This window comes from Gnatocerus cornutus, chromosome 3 (genome assembly GCF_029298725.1).
Source record: "Gnatocerus cornutus isolate USDA-ARS CGAHR chromosome 3, icGnaCorn1.1, whole genome shotgun sequence".
Lineage (NCBI taxonomy): Eukaryota > Metazoa > Arthropoda > Insecta > Coleoptera > Tenebrionidae > Gnatocerus > Gnatocerus cornutus.
Genome location: NC_142235.1, coordinates 4,524,886 through 4,548,348, shown reverse-complemented (window position 1 = coordinate 4,548,348; position 23,463 = coordinate 4,524,886).

Here is a 23,463-nt window from a genome sequence, read left to right as displayed (position 1 = left end):
AAAGTCAAGATTTTGTAGATTTCGTGCTCTTCTTTGCGAATTCAAGCCAGAAAACAACGAAAATCGGCGAGAAATCGTCGTTTTGCATCGAAATATGCGATTTTCTGTAAGAATTTTGATGATTTCGTGCAGAATTCTGCTGTTTTCTTGCAATTCAGCCGTTGAATCTTGGTAAAAAGTCATGATTTTGTAGATTTCGTGCTCTTCTTTGCGAATTCAAGCCAGAAAACAACGAAAATCGGCGAGAAATAATCGTTTTGCATCGAAATATGCGGTTTTCTGTAAGAATTTTGATGATTTCGTGCAGAATTCTGCTGTTTTCTTGCAATTCAGCCGTTGAATCTTAGTAAAAAGTGATGATTTTGTAGATTTCGTGCTCTTCTTTGCGAATTCAAGCCAGAAAACAACGAAAATCGGCGAGAAATCGTCGTTTTGCATCGAAATATGCGGTTTTCTGTAAGAATTTTGATGATTTTGTGCAGAATTCTGCTGTTTTCTTGCAATTCAGCCGTTGAATCTTGGTAAAAAGTCATGATTTTGTAGATTTCGTGCTCTTCTTTGCGAATTCAAGCCAGAAAACAACGAAAATCGGCAAGAAATCGTCGTTTTGCATCGAAATATGCGGTTTTCTCTAAGAATTTTGATGATTTCGTGCAGAATTCTGCTGTTTTCTTGCAATTCAGCCGTTGAATCTTGGTAAAAAGTCATGATTTTGTAGATTTCGTGCTCTTCTTTGCGAACTCAAGCCAGAAAACAACGAAAATCGGCGAGAAATCGTCGTTTTGCATCGAAAAATGCGGTTTTCTGTAAGAATTTTGATGATTTCGTGCAGAATTCTGCTGTTTTCTTGCAATTCAGCCGTTGAATCTTGGTAAAAAGTCATGATTTTGTAGATTTCGTGCTCTTCTTTGCGAATTCAAGCCAGAAAACAACGAAAATCGGCGAGAAATAATCGTTTTGCATCGAAATATGCGGTTTTCTGTAAGAATTTTGATGATTTCGTGCAGAATTCTGCTGTTTTCTTGCAATTCAGCTGTTGAATCTTGGTAAAAAGTCATGGTTTTGTAGATTTCGTGCTCTTCTTTGCGAATTTAAGCCAGAAAACCACGAAAATCGGCGAGAAATCGTCGTTTTGCATCGAAATATGCGGTTTTCTCTAAGAATTTTGATGATTTCGTGCAGAATTCTGCTGTTTTCTTGCAATTCAGCCGTTGAATCTTGGTAAAAAGTGATGATTTTGTAGATTTCGTGCTCTTCTTTGCGAATTCAAGCCAGAAAACAACGAAAATCGGCGAGAAATCGTCGTTTTGCATCGAAATATGCGATTTTCTGTAAGAATTTTGATGATTTCGTGCAGAATTCTGCTGTTTTCTTGCAATTCAGCTGTTGAATCTTGGTAAAAATTCATGATTTTGTAGATTTCGTGCTCTTCTTTGCGAATTCAAGCCAGAAAACAACGAAAATCGGCGAGAAATAATCGTTTTGCATCGAAATATGCGGTTTTCTGTAAGAATTTTGATGATTTCGTGCAGAATTCTGCTGTTTTCTTGCAATTCAGCCGTTGAATCTTGGTAAAAAGTGATGATTTTGTAGATTTCGTGCTCTTCTTTGCGAATTCAAGCCAGAAAACAACGAAAATCGGCGAGAAATCGTCGTTTTGCATCGAAATATGCGGTTTTCTCTAAGAATTTTGACGATTTCGTGCAGAATTCTGCTGTTTTCTTGCAATTCAGCCGTTGAATCTTGGTAAAATGTCATGATTTTGTAGATTTCGTGCTCTTCTTTGCGAATTCAAAATAGAAGACAACGAAAATCAGCGAGAAATCGTCGTTTTGCATCGAAATATGCGGTTTTCTCTAAGAATTTTGATGATTTCGTGCAGAATTCTGCTGTTTTCTTGCAATTCAGCCGTTGAATCTTGGTAAAAAGTCATGATTTTGTAGATTTCGTGCTCTTCTTTGCGAATTCAAGCCAGAAAACAACGAAAATCGGCGAGAAATCGTCGTTTTGCATCGAAAAATGCGGTTTTCTGTAAGAATTTTGATGATTTCGTGCAGAATTCTGCTGTTTTCTTGCAATTCAGCCGTTGAATCTTGGTAAAAAGTCATGATTTTGTAGATTTCGTGCTCTTCTTTGCGAATTTAAGCCAGAAAACCACGAAAATCGGCGAGAAATCGTCGTTTTGCATCGAAATATGCGGTTTTCTCTAAGAATTTTGATGATTTCGTGCAGAATTCTGCTGTTTTCTTGCAATTCAGCCGTTGAATCTTGGTAAAAAGTGATGATTTTGTAGATTTCGTGCTCTTCTTTGCGAATTCAAGCCAGAAAACAACGAAAATCGGCGAGAAATCGTCGTTTTGCATCGAAATATGCGGTTTTCTGTAAGAATTTTGATGATTTTGTGCAGAATTCTGCTGTTTTCTTGCAATTCAGCCGTTGAATCTTGGTAAAAAGTCATGATTTTGTAGATTTCGTGCTCTTCTTTGCGAATTCAAGCCAGAAAACAACGAAAATCGGCGAGAAATCGTCGTTTTGCATCGAAATATGCGGTTTTCTCTAAGAATTTTGATGATTTCGTGCAGAATTCTGCTGTTTTCTTGCAATTCAGCCGTTGAATCTTGGTAAAAAGTCATGATTTTGTAGATTTCGTGCTCTTCTTTGCGAATTCAAGCCAGAAAACAACGAAAATCGTCGAGAAATCGTCGTTTTGCATCGAAAAATGCGGTTTTCTGTAAGAATTTTGATGATTTCGTGCAGAATTCTGCTGTTTTCTTGCAATTCAGCCGTTGAATCTTGGTAAAAAGTCATGATTTTGTAGATTTCGTGCTCTTCTTTGCGAATTCAAGCCAGAAAACAACGAAAATCGGCGAGAAATCGTCGTTTTGCATCGAAATATGCGGTTTTCTGTAAGAATTTTGATGATTTTGTGCAGAATTCTGCTGTTTTCTTGCAATTCAGCCGTTGAATCTTGGTAAAAAGTCATGATTTTGTAGATTTCGTGCTCCTCTTTGCGAATTCAAGCCAGAAAACAACGAAAATCGGCGAGAAATCGTCGTTTTGCATCGAAAAATGCGGTTTTCTGTAAGAATTTTGATGATTTCGTGCAGAATTCTGCTGTTTTCTTGCAATTCAGCCGTTGAATCTTGGTAAAAAGTCAAGATTTTGTAGATTTCGTGCTCTTCTTTGCGAATTCAAGCCAGAAAACAACGAAAATCGGCGAGAAATCGTCGTTTTGCATCGAAATATGCGATTTTCTGTAAGAATTTTGATGATTTCGTGCAGAATTCTGCTGTTTTCTTGCAATTCAGCCGTTGAATCTTGGTAAAAAGTCATGATTTTGTAGATTTCGTGCTCTTCTTTGCGAATTCAAGCCAGAAAACAACGAAAATCGGCGAGAAATAATCGTTTTGCATCGAAATATGCGGTTTTCTGTAAGAATTTTGATGATTTCGTGCAGAATTCTGCTGTTTTCTTGCAATTCAGCCGTTGAATCTTAGTAAAAAGTGATGATTTTGTAGATTTCGTGCTCTTCTTTGCGAATTCAAGCCAGAAAACAACGAAAATCGGCGAGAAATCGTCGTTTTGCATCGAAATATGCGGTTTTCTGTAAGAATTTTGATGATTTTGTGCAGAATTCTGCTGTTTTCTTGCAATTCAGCCGTTGAATCTTGGTAAAAAGTCATGATTTTGTAGATTTCGTGCTCTTCTTTGCGAATTCAAGCCAGAAAACAACGAAAATCGGCAAGAAATCGTCGTTTTGCATCGAAATATGCGGTTTTCTCTAAGAATTTTGATGATTTCGTGCAGAATTCTGCTGTTTTCTTGCAATTCAGCCGTTGAATCTTGGTAAAAAGTCATGATTTTGTAGATTTCGTGCTCTTCTTTGCGAACTCAAGCCAGAAAACAACGAAAATCGGCGAGAAATCGTCGTTTTGCATCGAAAAATGCGGTTTTCTGTAAGAATTTTGATGATTTCGTGCAGAATTCTGCTGTTTTCTTGCAATTCAGCCGTTGAATCTTGGTAAAAAGTCATGATTTTGTAGATTTCGTGCTCTTCTTTGCGAATTCAAGCCAGAAAACAACGAAAATCGGCGAGAAATCGTCGTTTTGCATCGAAATATGCGGTTTTCTGTAAGAATTTTGATGATTTTGTGAAGAATTCTGCTGTTTTCTTGCAATTCAGCCGTTGAATCTTGGTAAAAAGTCATGATTTTGTAGATTTCGTGCTCTTCTTTGCGAATTCAAGCCAGAAAACAACGAAAATCGGCGAGAAATCGTCGTTTTGCATCGAAAAATGCGGTTTTCTGTAAGAATTTTGATGATTTCGTGCAGAATTCTGCTGTTTTCTTGCAATTCAGCCGTTGAATCTTGGTAAAAAGTCAAGATTTTGTAGATTTCGTGCTCTTCTTTGCGAATTCAAGCCAGAAAACAACGAAAATCGGCGAGAAATCGTCGTTTTGCATCGAAATATGCGATTTTCTGTAAGAATTTTGATGATTTCGTGCAGAATTCTGCTGTTTTCTTGCAATTCAGCCGTTGAATCTTGGTAAAAAGTCATGATTTTGTAGATTTCGTGCTCTTCTTTGCGAATTCAAGCCAGAAAACAACGAAAATCGGCGAGAAATAATCGTTTTGCATCGAAATATGCGGTTTTCTGTAAGAATTTTGATGATTTCGTGCAGAATTCTGCTGTTTTCTTGCAATTCAGCCGTTGAATCTTGGTAAAAAGTGATGATTTTGTAGATTTCGTGCTCTTCTTTGCGAATTCAAGATAGAAGACAACGAAAATCAGCGAGAAATCGTCGTTTTGCATCGAAATATGCGGTTTTCTCTAAGAATTTTGAAGATTTCGTGCAGAATTCTGCTGTTTTCTTGCAATTCAGCCGTTGAATCTTGGTAAAAAGTCATGATTTTGTAGATTTCGTGCTCTTCTTTGCGAATTCAAGCCAGAAAACAACGAAAATCGGCGAGAAATAATCGTTTTCCATCGAAATATGCGGTTTTCTGTAAGAATTTTGATGATTTCGTGCAGAATTCTGCTGTTTTCTTGCAATTCAGCCGTTGAATCTTGGTAAAAAGTCATGATTTTGTAGATTTCGTGCTCTTCTTTGCGAATTTAAGCCAGAAAACCACGAAAATCGGCGAGAAATCGTCGTTTTGCATCGAAATATGCGGTTTTCTCTAAGAATTTTGATGATTTCGTGCAGAATTCTGCTGTTTTCTTGCAATTCAGCCGTTGAATCTTGGTAAAAAGTGATGATTTTGTAGATTTCGTGCTCTTCTTTGCGAATTCAAGCCAGAAAACAACGAAAATCGGCGAGAAATCGTCGTTTTGCATCGAAATATGCGGTTTTCTCTAAGAATTTTGACGATTTCGTGCAGAATTCTGCTGTTTTCTTGCAATTCAGCCGTTGAATCTTGGTAAAATGTCATGATTTTGTAGATTTCGTGCTCTTCTTTGCGAATTCAAGATAGAAAACAACGAAAATCAGCGAGAAATCGTCGTTTTGCATCGAAATATGCGGTTTTCTCTAAGAATTTTGATGATTTCGTGCAGAATTCTGCTGTTTTCTTGCAATTCAGCCGTTGAATCTTGGTAAAAAGTCGTGATTTTGTAGATTTCGTGCTCTTCTTTGCGAATTCATGCCAGAAAACAACGAAAATCGGCGAGAAATCGTCGTTTTGCATCGAAATATGCGGTTTTCTGTAAGAATTTTGATGATTTCGTGCAGAATTCTGCTGTTTTCTTGCAATTCAGCCGTTGAATCTAGGTAAAAAGTCATGATTTTGTAGATTTCGTGCTCTTCTTGGCGAATTCAAGATAGAAAACAACGAAAATCGGCGAGAAATCGTTGTTTTGCATCGAAATATGCAGTTTTCTCTAAGAATTTTGATGATTTCGTGCAGAATTCTGCTGTTTTCTTGCAATTCAGCCGTTGAATCTTGATAAAAAGTCATGATTTTGTAGATTTCGTGCTCTTCTTTGCGAATTCAAGCCAGAAAACAACGAAAATCGGCGAGAAATCGTCCTTTTGCATCGAAAAATGCGGTTTTCTGTAAGAATTTTGATGATTTCGTGCAGAATTCTGCTGTTTTCTTGCAATTCAGCCGTTGAATCTTGGTAAAAAGTCATGATTTTGTAGATTTCGTGCTCTTCTTTACGAATTTAAGCCAAAAAACCACGAAAATCGGCGAGAAATCGTCGTTTTGCATCGAAATATGCGGTTTTCTCTATGAATTTTGATGATTTCGTGCAGAATTCTGCTGTTTTCTTGCAATTCAGCCGTTGAATCTTTGTAAAAAGTGATGATTTTGTAGATTTCGTGCTCTTCTTTGCGAATTCAAGCCAGAAAACAACGAAAATCGGCGAGAAATCGTCGTTTTGCATCGAAATATGCGGTTTTCTCTAAGAATTTTGACGATTTCGTGCAGAATTCGGCTGTTTTCTTGCAATTCAGCTGTTGAATCTTGGTAAAAAGTCATGATTTAGTAGATTTCGTGCTCTTCTTTGCGAATTCAAGCCAGAAAACAACGAAAATCGGCGAGAAATCGTCGTTTTGCATCGAAAAATGCGGTTTTCTGTAAGAATTTTGATGATTTCGTGCAGAATTCTGCTGTTTTCTTGCAATTCAGCCGTTGAATCTTGGTAAAAAGTCATGATTTTGTAGATTTCGTGCTTTTCTTTGCGAATTCAAGCCAGAAAACAACGAAAATCGGCAAGAAATCGTCGTTTTGCATCGAAATATGCGGTTTTCTGTAAGAATTTTGATGATTTCGTGCAGAATTCTGCTGTTTTCTTGCAATTCAGCCGTTGAATCTTGGTAAAAAGTCATGATTTTGTAGATTCCGTGCTCTTCTTTGCGAATTCAAGATAGAAAACAACGAAAATCAGCGAGAAATCGTCGTTTTGCATCGAAATATGCGGTTTTCTCTAAGAATTTTGATGATTTCGTGCAGAATTCTGCTGTTTTCTTGCAATTCAGCCGTTGAATCTTGGTAAAAAGTGATGATTTTGTAGATTTCGTGCTCTTCTTTGCGAATTCAAGCCAGAAAACAACGGAAATCGGCGAGAAATCGTCGTTTTGCATCGGAATATGCGGTTTTCTCTAAGAATTTTGACGATCTCGTGCAGAATTCTGCTGTTTTCTTGCAATTCAGCCGTTGAATCTTGGTAAAAAGTCATGAATTTGTAGATTTCGTGCTCTTCTTTGCAAATTCAAGATAGAAAACAACGAAAATCAGCGAGAAATCGTCGTTTTGCATCGAAATATGCGGTTTTCTCTAAGAATTTTGATGATTTCGTGCAGAATTCTGCTGTTTTCTTGCAATTCAGCCGTTGAATCTTGGTAAAAAGTCATGATTTTGTTGATTTCGTGCTCTTCTTTGCAAATTCATGCCTGAAAACAACGAAAATCGGCGAGAAATCGTCGTTTTGCATCGAAATATGCGGTTTTCTGTAAGAATTTTGATGATTTCGTGCAGAATTCTGCTGTTTTCTTGCAATTCAGCCGTTGAATCTTGGTAAAAAGTCATGATTTTGTAGATTTCGTGCTCTTCTTTGTGAATTCAAGCCAGAAAACAACGAAAATCGGCGAGAAATCGTCGTTTTGCATCGAAATATGCGGTTTTCTGTAAGAATTTTGATGATTTCGTGCAGAATTCTGCTGTTTTCTTGCAATTCAGCCGTTGAATCTAGGTAAAAAGTCATGATTTTGTAGATTTCGTGCTCTTCTTGGCAAATTCAAGATAGAAAACAACGAAAATCGGCGAGAAATCGTTGTTTTGCATCGAAGTATGCGGTTTTCTGTAAGAATTTTGATGATTTCGTGCAGAATTCTGCTCTTTTCTTGCAATTCAGTATTGAATCTAGGTAAAAAGTCATGATTTTGTAGATTTCGTGCTCTTCTTGGCAAATTCAAGATAGAAAACAACGAAAATCGGCGAGAAATCGTTGTTTTACATCGAAATATGCAGTTTTCTCTAAAAATTTTGATGATTTCGTGCAGAATTCTGCTGTTTTCCTGCAATTCAGCCGTTGAATCTTGGTAAAAAGTCATGATTTTGTAGATTCCGTGCTCTTCTTTGCGAATTCAAGATAGAAAACAACGAAAATCAGCGAGAAATCGTCGTTTTGCATCGAAATATGCGGTTTTCTCTAAGAATTTTGATGATTTCGTGCAGAATTCTGCTGTTTTCTTGCAATTCAGCCGTTGAATCTTGGTAAAAAGTGATGATTTTGTAGATTTCGTGCTCTTCTTTGCGAATTCAAGCCAGAAAACAACGGAAATCGGCGAGAAATAGTCGTTTTGCATCGAAATATGCGGTTTTCTCTAAGAATTTTGACGATCTCGTGCAGAGTTCTGCTGTTTTCTTGCAATTCAGCTGTTGAATCTTGGTAAAAAGTCATGATTTAGTAGATTTCGTGCTCTTCTTTGCGAATTCAAGCCAGAAAACAACGAAAATCGGCGAGAAATCGTCGTTTTGCAACGAAAAATGCGGTTTTCTGTCAGAATTTTGATGATTTCGTGCAGAATTCTGCTGTTTTCTTGCAATTCAGCCGTTGAATCTTGGTAAAAAGTCATGATTTTGTAGATTTCGTGCTCTTCTTTGCGAATTCAAGCCAGAAAACAACGAAAATCGGCAAGAAATCGTCGTTTTGCATCGAAATATGCGGTTTTTTGTAAGAATTTTGATGATTTCGTGCAGAATTCTGCTGTTTTCTTGCAATTCAGCCGTTGAATCTTGGTAAAAAGTCATGATTTTGTAGATTTCGTGCTCTTCTTTGCGAATTCAAGATAGAAAACAACGAAAATCAGCGAGAAATCGTCGTTTTGCATCGAAATATGCGGTTTTCTCTAAGAATTTTGATGATTTCGTGCAGAATTCTGCTGTTTTCTTGCAATTCAGCCGTTAAATCTTGGTAAAAAGTCATGATTTTGTAGATTTCGTGCTCTTCTTTGCAAATTCATGCCTGAAAACAACGAAAATCGGCGAGAAATCGTCGTTTTGCATCGAAATATGCGGTTTTCTGTAAGAATTTTGATGATTTCGTGCAGAATTCTGCTGTTTTCTTGCAATTCAGCCGTTGAATCTTGGTAAAATGTCATGATTTTGTAGATTTCGTGCTCTTCTTTGCGAATTCAAGATAGAAAACAACGAAAATCAGCGAGAAATCGTCGATTTGCATCGAAATATACGGTTTTGTCTAAGAATTTTGATGATTTCGTGCAGAATTCTGCTGTTTTCTTGCAATTCAGCCGTTGAATCTTGGTAAAAAGTCATGATTTTGTAGATTTTGTGCTCTTCTTTGCGAATTCATGCCAGAAAACAACGAAAATCGGCGAGAAATCGTCGTTTTGCCTCGAAATATGCGGTTTTCTGTAAGAATTTTGATGATTTCGTGCAGAATTCTGCTGTTTTCTTGCAATTCAGCCGTTGAATCTAGGTAAAAAGTCATGATTTTGTAGATTTCGTGCTCTTCTTGGCGAATTCAAGATAGAAAACAACGAAAATCGGCGAGAAATCGTTGTTTTGCATCGAAAAATGCGGTTTTCTGTAAGAATTTTGATGATTTCGTGCAGAATTCTGCTGTTTTCTTGCAATTCAGCCGTTGAATCTTGGTAAAAAGTCATGATTTTGTAGATTCCGTGCTCTTCTTTGCGAATTCAAGATAGAAAACAACGAAAATCAGCGAGAAATCGTCGTTTTGCATCGAAATATGCGGTTTTCTCTAAGAATTTTGATGATTTCGTGCAGAATTCTGCTGTTTTCTTGCAATTCAGCCGTTGAATCTTGGTAAAAAGTGATGATTTTGTAGATTTCGTGCTCTTTTTTGCGAATTCAAGCCAGAAAACAACGGAAATCGGCGAGAAATAGTCGTTTTGCATCGAAATATGCGGTTTTCTCTAAGAATTTTGACGATCTCGTGCAGAATTCTGCTGTTTTCTTGCAATTCAGCCGTTGAATCTTGGTAAAAAGTCATGATTTTGTAGATTCCGTGCTCTTCTTTGCGAATTCAAGTTAGAAAACAACGAAAATCAGCGAGAAATCGTCGTTTTGCATCGAAATATGCGGTTTTCTCTAAGAATTTTGATGATTTCGTGCAGAATTCTGCTATTTTCTTGCAATTCAGCCGTTGAATCTTGGTAAAATGTCATGATTTTGTAGATTTCGTGCTCTTCTTTGCGAATTCAAGATAGAAAACAACGAAAATCAGCGAGAAATCGTCGATTTGCATCGAAATATACGGTTTTCTGTAAGAATTTTGATGATTTCGTGCAGAATTCTGCTGTTTTCTTGCAATTCAGCCGTTGAATCTTGGTAAAATGTCATGATTTTGTAGATTTCGTGCTCTTCTTTGCGAATTCAAGATAGAAAACAACGAAAATCAGCGAGAAATCGTCGATTTGCATCGAAATATACGGTTTTGTCTAAGAATTTTGATGATTTCGTGCAGAATTCTGCTGTTTTCTTGCAATTCAGCCGTTAAATCTTGGTAAAAAGTCATGATTTTGTAGATTTCGTGCTCTTCTTTGCAAATTCATGCCTGAAAACAACGAAAATCGGCGAGAAATCGTCGTTTTGCATCGAATTATGCGGTTTTCTGTAAGAATTTTGATGATTTCGTGCAGAATTCTGCTGTTTTCTTGCAATTCAGCCGTTGAATCTTGGTAAAATGTCATGATTTTGTAGATTTCGTGCTCTTCTTTGCGAATTCAAGATAGAAAACAACGAAAATCAGCGAGAAATCGTCGATTTCCATCGAAATATACGGTTTTGTCTAAGAATTTTGATGATTTCGTGCAGAATTCTGCTGTTTTCTTGCAATTCAGCCGTTGAATCTTGGTAAAAAGTCATGATTTTGTAGATTTTGTGCTCTTCTTTGCGAATTCATGCCAGAAAACCACGAAAATCGGCGAGAAATCGTCGTTTTGCCTCGAAATATGCGGTTTTCTGTAAGAATTTTGATGATTTCGTGCAGAATTCTGCTGTTTTCTTGCAATTCAGCCGTTGAATCTAGGTAAAAAGTCATGATTTTGTAGATTTCGTGCTCTTCTTGGCGAATTCAAGATAGAAAACAACGAAAATCGGCGAGAAATCGTTGTTTTGCATCGAAAAATGCGGTTTTCTGTAAGAATTTTGATGATTTCGTGCAGAATTCTGCTGTTTTCTTGCAATTCAGCCGTTGAATCTTGGTAAAAAGTCATGATTTTGTAGATTCTGTGCTCTTCTTTGCGAATTCAAGATAGAAAACAACAAAAATCAGCGAGAAATCGTCGTTTTGCATCGAAATATGCGGTTTTCTCTAAGAATTTTGATGATTTCGTGCAGAATTCTGCTGTTTTCTTGCAATTCAGCCGTTGAATCTTGGTAAAAAGTGATGATTTTGTAGATTTCGTGCTCTTCTTTGCGAATTCAAGCCAGAAAACAACCGAAATCGGCGAGAAATCGTCGTTTTGCATCGAAATATGCGGTTTTCTCTAAGAATTTTGACGATCTCGTGCAGAATTCTGCTGTTTTCTTGCAATTCAGCCGTTGAATCTTGGTAAAAAGTCATGATTTAGTAGATTTCGTGCTCTTCTTTGCGAATTCAAGCCAGAAAACAACGAAAATCGGCGAGAAATCGTCGTTTTGCATCGAAAAATGCGGTTTTCTGTAAGAATTTTGATGATTTCGTGCAGAATTCTGCTGTTTTCTTGCAATTCAGCCGTTGAATCTTGGTAAAAAGTCATGATTTTGTAGATTTCGTGCTCTTCTTTGCGAATTCAAGCCAGAAAACAACGAAAATCGGCAAGAAATCGTCGTTTTGCATCGAAATATGCGGTTTTCTGTAAGAATTTTGATGATTTCGTGCAGAATTCTGCTGTTTTCTTGCAATTCAGCCGTTGAATCTTGGTAAAAAGTCATGATTTTGTAGATTCCGTGCTCTTCTTTGCGAATTCAAGATAGAAAACAACGAAAATCAGCGAGAAATCGTCGTTTTGTATCGAAATATGCGGTTTTCTCTAAGAATTTTGATGATTTCGTGCAGAATTCTGCTGTTTTCTTGCAATTCAGCCGTTGAATCTTGGTAAAAAGTGAAGATTTTGTAGATTTCGTGCTCTTCTTTGCGAATTCAAGCCAGAAAACAACGAAAATCGGCGAGAAATCGTCGTTTTGCATCGAAATATGCGGTTTTCTCTAAGAATTTTGACGATCTCGTGCAGAATTCTGCTGTTTTCTTGCAATTCAGCCGTTGAATCTTGGTAAAAAGTCATGATTTTGTAGATTTCGTGCTCTTCTTTGCGAATTCAAGATAGAAAACAACGAAAATCAGCGAGAAATCGTCGTTTTGCATCGAAATATGCGGTTTTCTCTAAGAATTTTGATGATTTCGTGCAGAATTCTGCTGTTTTCTTGCAATTCAGCCGTTGAATCTTGGTAAAAAGTCATGATTTTGTAGATTTCGTGCTCTTCTTTGCAAATTCATGCCTGAAAACAACGAAAATCGGCGAGAAATCGTCGTTTTGCATCGAAATATGCAGTTTTCTGTAAGAATTTTGATGATTTCGTGCAGAATTCTGCTCTTTTCTTGCAATTCAGCCGTTGAATCTAGGTAAAAAGTCATGATTTTGTAGATTTCGTGCTCTTCTTGGCAAATTCAAGATAGAAAACAACGAAAATCGGCGAGAAATCGTTGTTTTGCATCGAAATATGCAGTTTTCTCTAAAAATTTTGATGATTTCGTGCAGAATTCTGCTGTTTTCTTGCAATTCAGCCGTTGAATCTTGGTAAAAAGTCATGATTTTGTAGATTCCGTGCTCTTCTTTGCGAATTCAAGATAGAAAACAACGAAAATCAGCGAGAAATCGTCGTTTTGCATCGAAATATGCGGTTTTCTCTAAGAATTTTGATGATTTCGTGCAGAATTCTGCTGTTTTCTTGCAATTCAGCCGTTGAATCTTGGTAAAAAGTGATGATTTTGTAGATTTCGTGCTCTTCTTTGCGAATTCAAGCCAGAAAACAACGGAAATCGGCGAGAAATCGTCGTTTTGCATCGAAATATGCGGTTTTCTCTAAGAATTTTGACGATCTCGTGCAGAATTCTGCTGTTTTCTTGCAATTCAGCCGTTGAATCTTGGTAAAAAGTCATGAATTTGTAGATTTCGTGCTCTTCTTTGCAAATTCAAGATAGAAAACAACGAAAATCAGCGAGAAATCGTCGTTTTGCATCGAAATATGCGGTTTTCTCTAAAAATTTTGATGATTTCGTGCAGAATTCTGCTGTTTTCTTGCAATTCAGCCGTTGAATCTTGGTAAAAAGTCATGATTTTGTAGATTTCGTGCTCTTCTTTGCAAATTCATGCCTGAAAACAACGAAAATCGGCGAGAAATCGTCGTTTTGCATCGAAATATGCGGTTTTCTGTAAGAATTTTGATGATTTCGTGCAGAATTCTGCTGTTTTCTTGCAATTCAGCCGTTGAATCTTGGTAAAAAGTCATGATTTTGTAGATTTCGTGCTCTTCTTTGCGAATTCAAGCCAGAAAACAACGAAAATCGGCGAGAAATCGTCGTTTCGCATCGAAATATGCGGTTTTCTGTAAGAATTTTGATGATTTCGTGCAGAATTCTGCTGTTTTCTTGCAATTCAGCCGTTGAATCTAGGTAAAAAGTCATGATTTTGTAGATTTCGTGCTCTTCTTGGCAAATTCAAGATAGAAAACAACGAAAATCGGCGAGAAATCGTTGTTTTGCATCGAAGTGTGCGGTTTTCTGTAAGAATTTTGATGATTTCGTGCAGAATTCTGCTCTTTTCTTGCAATTCAGCCGTTGAATCTAGGTAAAAAGTCATGATTTTGTAGATTTCGTGCTCTTCTTGGCAAATTCAAGATAGAAAACAACGAAAATCGGCGAGAAATCGTTGTTTTACATCGAAATATGCAGTTTTCTCTAAAAATTTTGATGATTTCGTGCAGAATTCTGCTGTTTTCTTGCAATTCAGCCGTTGAATCTTGGTAAAAAGTCATGATTTTGTAGATTCCGTGCTCTTCTTTGCGAATTCAAGATAGAAAACAACGAAAATCAGCGAGAAATCGTCGTTTTGCATCGAAATATGCGGTTTTCTCTAAGAATTTTGATGATTTCGTGCAGAATTCTGCTGTTTTCTTGCAATTCAGCCGTTGAATCTTGGTAAAAAGTGATGATTTTGTAGATTTCGTGCTCTTCTTTGCGAATTCAAGCCAGAAAACAACGGAAATCGGCGAGAAATAGTCGTTTTGCATCGAAATATGCGGTTTTCTCTAAGAATTTTGACGATCTCGTGCAGAATTCTGCTGTTTTCTTGCAATTCAGCCGTTGAATCTTGGTAAAAAGTCATGATTCAGTAGATTTCGTGCTCTTCTTTGCGAATTCAAGCCAGAAAACAACGAAAATCGGCGAGAAATCGTCGTTTTGCATCGAAAAATGCGGTTTCTGTCAGAATTTTGATGATTTCGTGCAGGATTCTGCTGTTTTCTTGCAATTCAGCCGTTGAATCTTGGTAAAAAGTCATGATTTTGTAGATTCCGTGCTCTTCTTTGCGAATTCAAGTTAGAAAACAACGAAAATCAGCGAGAAATCGTCGTTTTGCATCGAAATATGCGGTTTTCTCTAAGAATTTTGATGATTTCGTGCAGAATTCTGCTGTTTTCTTGCAATTCAGCCGTTGAATCTTGGTAAAAAGTGATGATTTTGTAGATTTCGTGCTCTTCTTTGCGAATTCAAGCCAGAAAACAACGGAAATCGGCGAGAAATCGTCGTTTTGCATCGAAATATGCGGTTTTCTCTAAGAATTTTGACGATCTCGTGCAGAATTCTGCTGTTTTCTTGCAATTCAGCCGTTGAATCTTGGTAAAAAGTCATGATTTTGTAGATTTCGTGCTCTTCTTTGCGAATTCAAGATAGAAAACAACGAAAATCAGCGAGAAATCGTCGTTTTGCATCGAAATATGCGGTTTTCTCTAAGAATTTTGATGATTTCGTGCAGAATTCTGCTGTTTTCTTGCAATTCAGCCGTTGAATCTTGGTAAAAAGTCATGATTTTGTAGATTTCGTGCTCTTCTTTGCAAATTCATGCCTGAAAACAACGAAAATCGGCGAGAAATCGTCGTTTTGCATCGAAATATGCGGTTTTCTGTAAGAATTTTGATGATTTCGTGCAGAATTCTGCTGTTTTCTTGCAATTCAGCCGTTGAATCTTGGTAAAATGTCATGATTTTGTAGATTTCGTGCTCTTCTTTGCGAATTCAAGATAGAAAACAACGAAAATCAGCGAGAAATCGTCGATTTGCATCGAAATATACGGTTTTGTCTAAGAATTTTGATGATTTCGTGCAGAATTCTGCTGTTTTCTTGCAATTCAGCCGTTGAATCTTGGTAAAAAGTCATGATTTTGTAGATTTTGTGCTCTTCTTTGCGAATTCATGCCAGAAAACAACGAAAATCGGCGAGAAATCGTCGTTTTGCCTCGAAATATGCGGTTTTCTGTAAGAATTTTGATGATTTCGTGCAGAATTCTGCTGTTTTCTTGCAATTCAGCCGTTGAATCTAGGTAAAAAGTCATGATTTTGTAGATTTCGTGCTCTTCTTGGCGAATTCAAGATAGAAAACAACGAAAATCGGCGAGAAATCGTTGTTTTGCTTCGAAAAATGCGGTTTTCTGTAAGAATTTTGATGATTTCGTGCAGAATTCTGCTGTTTTCTTGCAATTCAGCCGTTGAATCTTGGTAAAAAGTCATGATTTTGTAGATTCTGTGCTCTTCTTTGCGAATTCAAGATAGAAAACAACAAAAATCAGCGAGAAATCGTCGTTTTGCATCGAAATATGCGGTTTTCTCTAAGAATTTTGATGATTTCGTGCAGAATTCTGCTGTTTTCTTGCAATTCAGCCGTTGAATCTTGGTAAAAAGTGATGATTTTGTAGATTTCGTGCTCTTCTTTGCGAATTCAAGCCAGAAAACAACGGAAATCGGCGAGAAATCGTCGTTTTGCATCGAAATATGCGGTTTTCTCTAAGAATTTTGACGATCTCGTGCAGAATTCTGCTGTTTTCTTGCAATTCAGCCGTTGAATCTTGGTAAAAAGTCATGATTTAGTAGATTTCGTGCTCTTCTTTGCGAATTCAAGCCAGAAAACAACGAAAATCGGCGAGAAATCGTCGCTTTGCATCGAAAAATGCGGTTTTCTGTAAGAATTTTGATGATTTCGTGCAGAATTCTGCTGTTTTCTTGCAATTCAGCCGTTGAATCTTGGTAAAAAGTCATGATTTTGTAGATTTCGTGCTCTTCTTTGCGAATTCAAGCCAGAAAACAACGAAAATCGGCAAGAAATCGTCGTTTTGCATCGAAATATGCGGTTTTCTGTAAGAATTTTGATGATTTCGTGCAGAATTCTGCTGTTTTCTTGCAATTCAGCCGTTGAATCTTGGTAAAAAGTCATGATTTTGTAGATTCCGTGCTCTTCTTTGCGAATTCAAGATAGAAAACAACGAAAATCAGCGAGAAATCGTCGTTTTGCATCGAAATATGCGGTTTTCTCTAAGAATTTTGATGATTTCGTGCAGAATTCTGCTGTTTTCTTGCAATTCAGCCGTTGAATCTTGGTAAAAAGTCATGATTTTGTAGATTTCGTGCTCTTCTTTGCCAATTCAAGCCAGAAAACAACGAAAATCGGCAAGAAATCGTCGTTTTGCATCGAAATATGCGGTTTTCTGTAAGAATTTTGATGATTTCGTGCAGAATTCTGCTGTTTTCTTGCAATTCAGCCGTTGAATCTTGGTAAAAAGTCATGATTTTGTAGATTCCGTGCTCTTCTTTGCGAATTCAAGATAGAAAACAACGAAAATCAGCGAGAAATCGTCGTTTTGCATCGAAATATGCGGTTTTCTCTAAGAATTTTGATGATTTCGTGCAGAATTCTGCTGTTTTCTTGCAATTCAGCCGTTGAATCTTGGTAAAAAGTGAAGATTTTGTAGATTTCGTGCTTTTCTTTGCGAATTCAAGCCAGAAAACAACGAAAATCGGCGAGAAATCGTCGTTTTGCATCGAAATATGCGGTTTTCTCTAAGAATTTTGACGATCTCGTGCAGAATTCTGCTGTTTTCTTGCAATTCAAGCGTTGAATCTTGGTAAAAAGTCATGATTTTGTAGATTTCGTGCTCTTCTTTGCGAATTCAAGCCAGAAAACAACGAAAATCGGCGAGAAATAATCGTTTTGCATCGAAATATGCGGTTTTCTGTAAGAATTTTGATGATTTCGTGCAGAATTCTGCTGTTTTCTTGCAATTCAGCCGTTGAATCTTGGTAAAAAGTGATGATTTTGTAGATTTCGTGCTCTTCTTTGCGAATTCAAGATAGAAGACAACGAAAATCAGCGAGAAATCGTCGTTTTGCATCGAAATATGCGGTTTTCTCTAAGAATTTTGACGATCTCGTGCAGAATTCTGCTGTTTTCTTGCAATTCAGCCGTTGAATCTTGGTAAAAAGTCATGATTTTGTAGATTTCGTGCTCTTCTTTGCGAATTCAAACCAGAAAACAACGAAAATCGGCGAGAAATCGTCGTTTTGCATCGAAATATGCGGTTTTCTCTAAGAATTTTGACGATTTCGTGCAGAATTCTGCTGTTTTCTTGCAATTCAGCCGTTGAATCTTGGTAAAATGTCATGATTTTGTAGATTTCGTGCTCTTCTTTGCGAATTCAAGATAGAAGACAACGAAAATCAGCGAGAAATCGTCGTTTTGCATCGAAATATGCGGTTTTCTCTAAGAATTTTGATGATTTCGTGCAGAATTCTGCTGTTTTCTTGCAATTCAGCCGTTGAATCTTGGTAAAAAGTCATGATTTTGTAGATTTCGTGCTCTTCTTTGCGAATTCAAGCCAGAAAACAACGAAAATCGGCGAGAAATCGTCGTTTTGCATCGAAAAATGCGGTTTTCTGTAAGAATTTTGATGATTTCGTGCAGAATTCTGCTGTTTTCTTGCAATTCAGCCGTTGAATCTTGGTAATAAGTCATGATTTTGTAGATTTCGTGCTCTTCTTTGCGAATTTAAGCCAGAAAACCACGAAAATCGGCGAGAAATCGTCGTTTTGCATCGAAATATGCGGTTTTCTCTAAGAATTTTGATGATTTCGTGCAGAATTCTGCTGTTTTCTTGCAATTCAGCCGTTGAATCTTGGTAAAAAGTGATGATTTTGTAGATTTCGTGCTCTTCTTTGCGAATTCAAGCCAGAAAACAACGAAAATCGGCGAGAAATCGTCGTTTTGCATCGAAATATGCGGTTTTCTGTAAGAATTTTGATGATTTTGTGCAGAATTCTGCTGTTTTCTTGCAATTCAGCTGTTGAATCTTGGTAAAAAGTCATGATTTTGTAGATTTCGTGCTCTTCTTTGCGAATTCAAGCCAGAAAACAACGAAAATCGGCGAGAAATAATCGTTTTGCATCGAAATATGCGGTTTTCTGTAAGAATTTTGATGATTTCGTGCAGAATTCTGCTGTTTTCTTGCAATTCAGCCGTTGAATCTTGGCAAAAAGTCAAGATTTTGTAGATTTCGTGCTCTTCTTTGCGAATTCAAGCCAGAAAACGACGAAAATCGGCGAGAAATCGTCGTTTTGCATCGAAATATGCGATTTCCTGTAAGAATTTTGATGATTTCGTGCAGAATTCTGCTGTTTTTTTGCAATTCAGCCGTTGAATCTTGGTAAAAAGTCATGATTTTGTAGATTTCGTGCTCTTCTTTGCGAATTCAAGCCAGAAAACAACGAAAATCGGCGAGAAATAATCGTTTTCCATCGAAATATGCGGTTTTCTGTAAGAATTTTGATGATTTCGTGCAGAATTCTGCTGTTTTCTTGCAATTCAGCCGTTGAATCTTGGTAAAAAGTCATGATTTTGTAGATTTCGTGCTCTTCTTTGCGAATTTAAGCCAGAAAACCACGAAAATCGGCGAGAAATCGTCGTTTTGCATCGAAATATGCGGTTTTCTGTAAGAATTTTGATGATTTCGTGCAGAATTCTGCTGTTTTCTTGCAATTCAGCCGTTGAATCTTGGTAAAAAGTCATGATTTTGTAGATTTCGTGCTCTTCTTTGCGAATTCAAGCCAGAAAACAACGAAAATCAGCGAGAAATCGTCGTTTTGCATCGAAATATGCGGTTTTCTCTAAGAATTTTGATGATTTCGTGCAGAATTCTGCTGTTTTCTTGCAATTCAGCCGTTGAATCTTGGTAAAAAGTGATGATTTTGTAGATTTCGTGCTCTTCTTTGCGAATTCAAGCCAGAAAACAACGAAAATCGGCGAGAAATCGTCGTTTTGCATCGAAATATGCGGTTTTCTCTAAGAATTTTGACGATTTCGTGCAGAATTCTGCTGTTTTCTTGCAATTCAGCTGTTGAATCTTGGTAAAATGTCATGATTTTGTAGATTTCGTGTTCTTCTTTGCGAATTCAAGATAGAAAACAACGAAAATCAGCGAGAAATCGTCGTTTTGCATCGAAATATGCGGTTTTCTCTAAGAATTTTGATGATTTCGTGCAGAATTCTGCTGTTTTCTTGCAATTCAGCCGTTGAATCTTGGTAAAAAGTCATGATTTTGTAGATTTCGTGCTCTTCTTTGCGAATTCATGCCAGAAAACAACGAAAATCGGCGAGAAATCGTCGTTTTGCATCGAAATATGCGGTTTTCTGTAAGAATTTTGATGATTTCGTGCAGAATTCTACTGTTTTCTTGCAACTCAGCCGTTGAATCTAGGTAAAAAGTCATCATTTTGTAGATTTCGTGCTCTTCTTGGCGAATTCAAGATAGAAAACAACGAAAATCGGCGAGAAATCGTTGTTTTGCATCGAAATATGCAGTTTTCTCTAAGAATTTTGATGATTTCGTGCAGAATTCTGCTGTTTTCTTGCAATTCAGCCGTTGAATCTTGATAAAATGTCATGATTTTGTAGATTTCGTGCTCTTCTTTGCGAATTCAAGCCAGAAAACAACGAAAATCGGCGAGAAATCGTCGTTTTGCATCGAAATATGCGGTTTTCTGTAAGAATTTTGATGATTTCGTGCAGAATTCTGCTGTTTTCTTGCAATTCAGCCGTAGAATCTTGGTAAAAAGTGATGATTTTGTAGTTTCGTGCTCTTCTTTGCGAATTCAAGCCAGAAAACAACAAAAATCGGCGAGAAATCGTTGTTTTGCATCGAAATATGCGAAGTCATGATTTTGTAGATTTCGTGCTCTTCTTTGCGAATTCAAGCCAGAAAACAACGAAAATCGGCGAGAAATCGTCGTTTTGCATCGAAATATGCGATTTTCTGTAAGAATTTTGATGATTTCGTGCAGAATTCTGCTGTTTTCTTGCAATTCAGCCGTTGAATCTAGGTAAAAAGTCATGATTTTGTAGATTTCGTGCTCTTCTTGGCGAATTCAAGATAGAAAACAACGAAAATCGGCGAGAAATCGTTGTTTTGCTTCGAAAAATGCGGTTTTCTGTAAGAATTTTGATGATTTCGTGCAGAATTCTGCTGTTTTCTTGCAATTCAGCCGTTGAATCTTGGTAAAAAGTCATGATTTTGTAGATTCTGTGCTCTTCTTTGCGAATTCAAGATAGAAAACAACAAAAATCAGCGAGAAATCGTCGTTTTGCATCGAAATATGCGGTTTTCTCTAAGAATTTTGATGATTTCGTGCAGAATTCTGCTGTTTTCTTGCAATTCAGCCGTTGAATCTTGGTAAAAAGTGATGATTTTGTAGATTTCGTGCTCTTCTTTGCGAATTCAAGCCAGAAAACAACGGAAATCGGCGAGAAATCGTCGTTTTGCATCGAAATATGCGGTTTTCTCTAAGAATTTTGACGATCTCGTGCAGAATTCTGCTGTTTTCTTGCAATTCAGCCGTTGAATCTTGGTAAAAAGTCATGATTTAGTAGATTTCGTGCTCTTCTTTGCGAATTCAAGCCAGAAAACAACGAAAATCGGCGAGAAATCGTCGCTTTGCATCGAAAAATGCGGTTTTCTGTAAGAATTTTGATGATTTCGTGCAGAATTCTGCTGTTTTCTTGCAATTCAGCCGTTGAATCTTGGTAAAAAGTCATGATTTTGTAGATTTCGTGCTCTTCTTTGCGAATTCAAGCCAGAAAACAACGAAAATCGGCAAGAAATCGTCGTTTTGCATCGAAATATGCGGTTTTCTGTAAGAATTTTGATGATTTCGTGCAGAATTCTGCTGTTTTCTTGCAATTCAGCCGTTGAATCTTGGTAAAAAGTCATGATTTTGTAGATTCCGTGCTCTTCTTTGCGAATTCAAGATAGAAAACAACGAAAATCAGCGAGAAATCGTCGTTTTGCATCGAAATATGCGGTTTTCTCTAAGAATTTTGATGATTTCGTGCAGAATTCTGCTGTTTTCTTGCAATTCAGCCGTTGAATCTTGGTAAAAAGTCATGATTTTGTAGATTTCGTGCTCTTCTTTGCGAATTCAAGCCAGAAAACAACGAAAATCGGCAAGAAATCGTCGTTTTGCATCGAAATATGCGGTTTTCTGTAAGAATTTTGATGATTTCGTGCAGAATTCTGCTGTTTTCTTGCAATTCAGCCGTTGAATCTTGGTAAAAAGTCATGATTTTGTAGATTCCGTGCTCTTCTTTGCGAATTCAAGATAGAAAACAACGAAAATCAGCGAGAAATCGTCGTTTTGCATCGAAATATGCGGTTTTCTCTAAGAATTTTGATGATTTCGTGCAGAATTCTGCTGTTTTCTTGCAATTCAGCCGTTGAATCTTGGTAAAAAGTCATGATTTTGTAGATTTCGTGCTCTTCTTTGCCAATTCAAGCCAGAAAACAACGAAAATCGGCAAGAAATCGTCGTTTTGCATCGAAATATGCGGTTTTCTGTAAGAATTTTGATGATTTCGTGCAGAATTCTGCTGTTTTCTTGCAATTCAGCCGTTGAATCTTGGTAAAAAGTCATGATTTTGTAGATTCCGTGCTCTTCTTTGCGAATTCAAGATAGAAAACAACGAAAATCAGCGAGAAATCGTCGTTTTGCATCGAAATATGCGGTTTTCTCTAAGAATTTTGATGATTTCGTGCAGAATTCTGCTGTTTTCTTGCAATTCAGCCGTTGAATCTTGGTAAAAAGTGAAGATTTTGTAGATTTCGTGCTTTTCTTTGCGAATTCAAGCCAGAAAACAACGAAAATCGGCGAGAAATCGTCGTTTTGCATCGAAATATGCGGTTTTCTCTAAGAATTTTGACGATCTCGTGCAGAATTCTGCTGTTTTCTTGCAATTCAAGCGTTGAATCTTGGTAAAAAGTCATGATTTTGTAGATTTCGTGCTCTTCTTTGCGAATTCAAGCCAGAAAACAACGAAAATCGGCGAGAAATAATCGTTTTGCATCGAAATATGCGGTTTTCTGTAAGAATTTTGATGATTTCGTGCAGAATTCTGCTGTTTTCTTGCAATTCAGCCGTTGAATCTTGGTAAAAAGTGATGATTTTGTAGATTTCGTGCTCTTCTTTGCGAATTCAAGATAGAAGACAACGAAAATCAGCGAGAAATCGTCGTTTTGCATCGAAATATGCGGTTTTCTCTAAGAATTTTGACGATCTCGTGCAGAATTCTGCTGTTTTCTTGCAATTCAGCCGTTGAATCTTGGTAAAAAGTCATGATTTTGTAGATTTCGTGCTCTTCTTTGCGAATTCAAGCCAGAAAACAACGAAAATCGGCGAGAAATCGTCGTTTTGCATCGAAATATGCGGTTTTCTCTAAGAATTTTGACGATTTCGTGCAGAATTCTGCTGTTTTCTTGCAATTCAGCCGTTGAATCTTGGTAAAATGTCATGATTTTGTAGATTTCGTGCTCTTCTTTGCGAATTCAAGATAGAAGACAACGAAAATCAGCGAGAAATCGTCGTTTTGCATCGAAATATGCGGTTTTCTCTAAGAATTTTGATGATTTCGTGCAGAATTCTGCTGTTTTCTTGCAATTCAGCCGTTGAATCTTGGTAAAAAGTCATGATTTTGTAGATTTCGTGCTCTTCTTTGCGAATTCAAGCCAGAAAACAACGAAAATCGGCGAGAAATCGTCGTTTTGCATCGAAAAATGCGGTTTTCTGTAAGAATTTTGATGATTTCGTGCAGAATTCTGCTGTTTTCTTGCAATTCAGCCGTTGAATCTTGGTAATAAGTCATGATTTTGTAGATTTCGTGCTCTTCTTTGCGAATTTAAGCCAGAAAACCACGAAAATCGGCGAGAAATCGTCGTTTTGCATCGAAATATGCGGTTTTCTCTAAGAATTTTGATGATTTCGTGCAGAATTCTGCTGTTTTCTTGCAATTCAGCCGTTGAATCTTGGTAAAAAGTGATGATTTTGTAGATTTCGTGCTCTTCTTTGCGAATTCAAGCCAGAAAACAACGAAAATCGGCGAGAAATCGTCGTTTTGCATCGAAA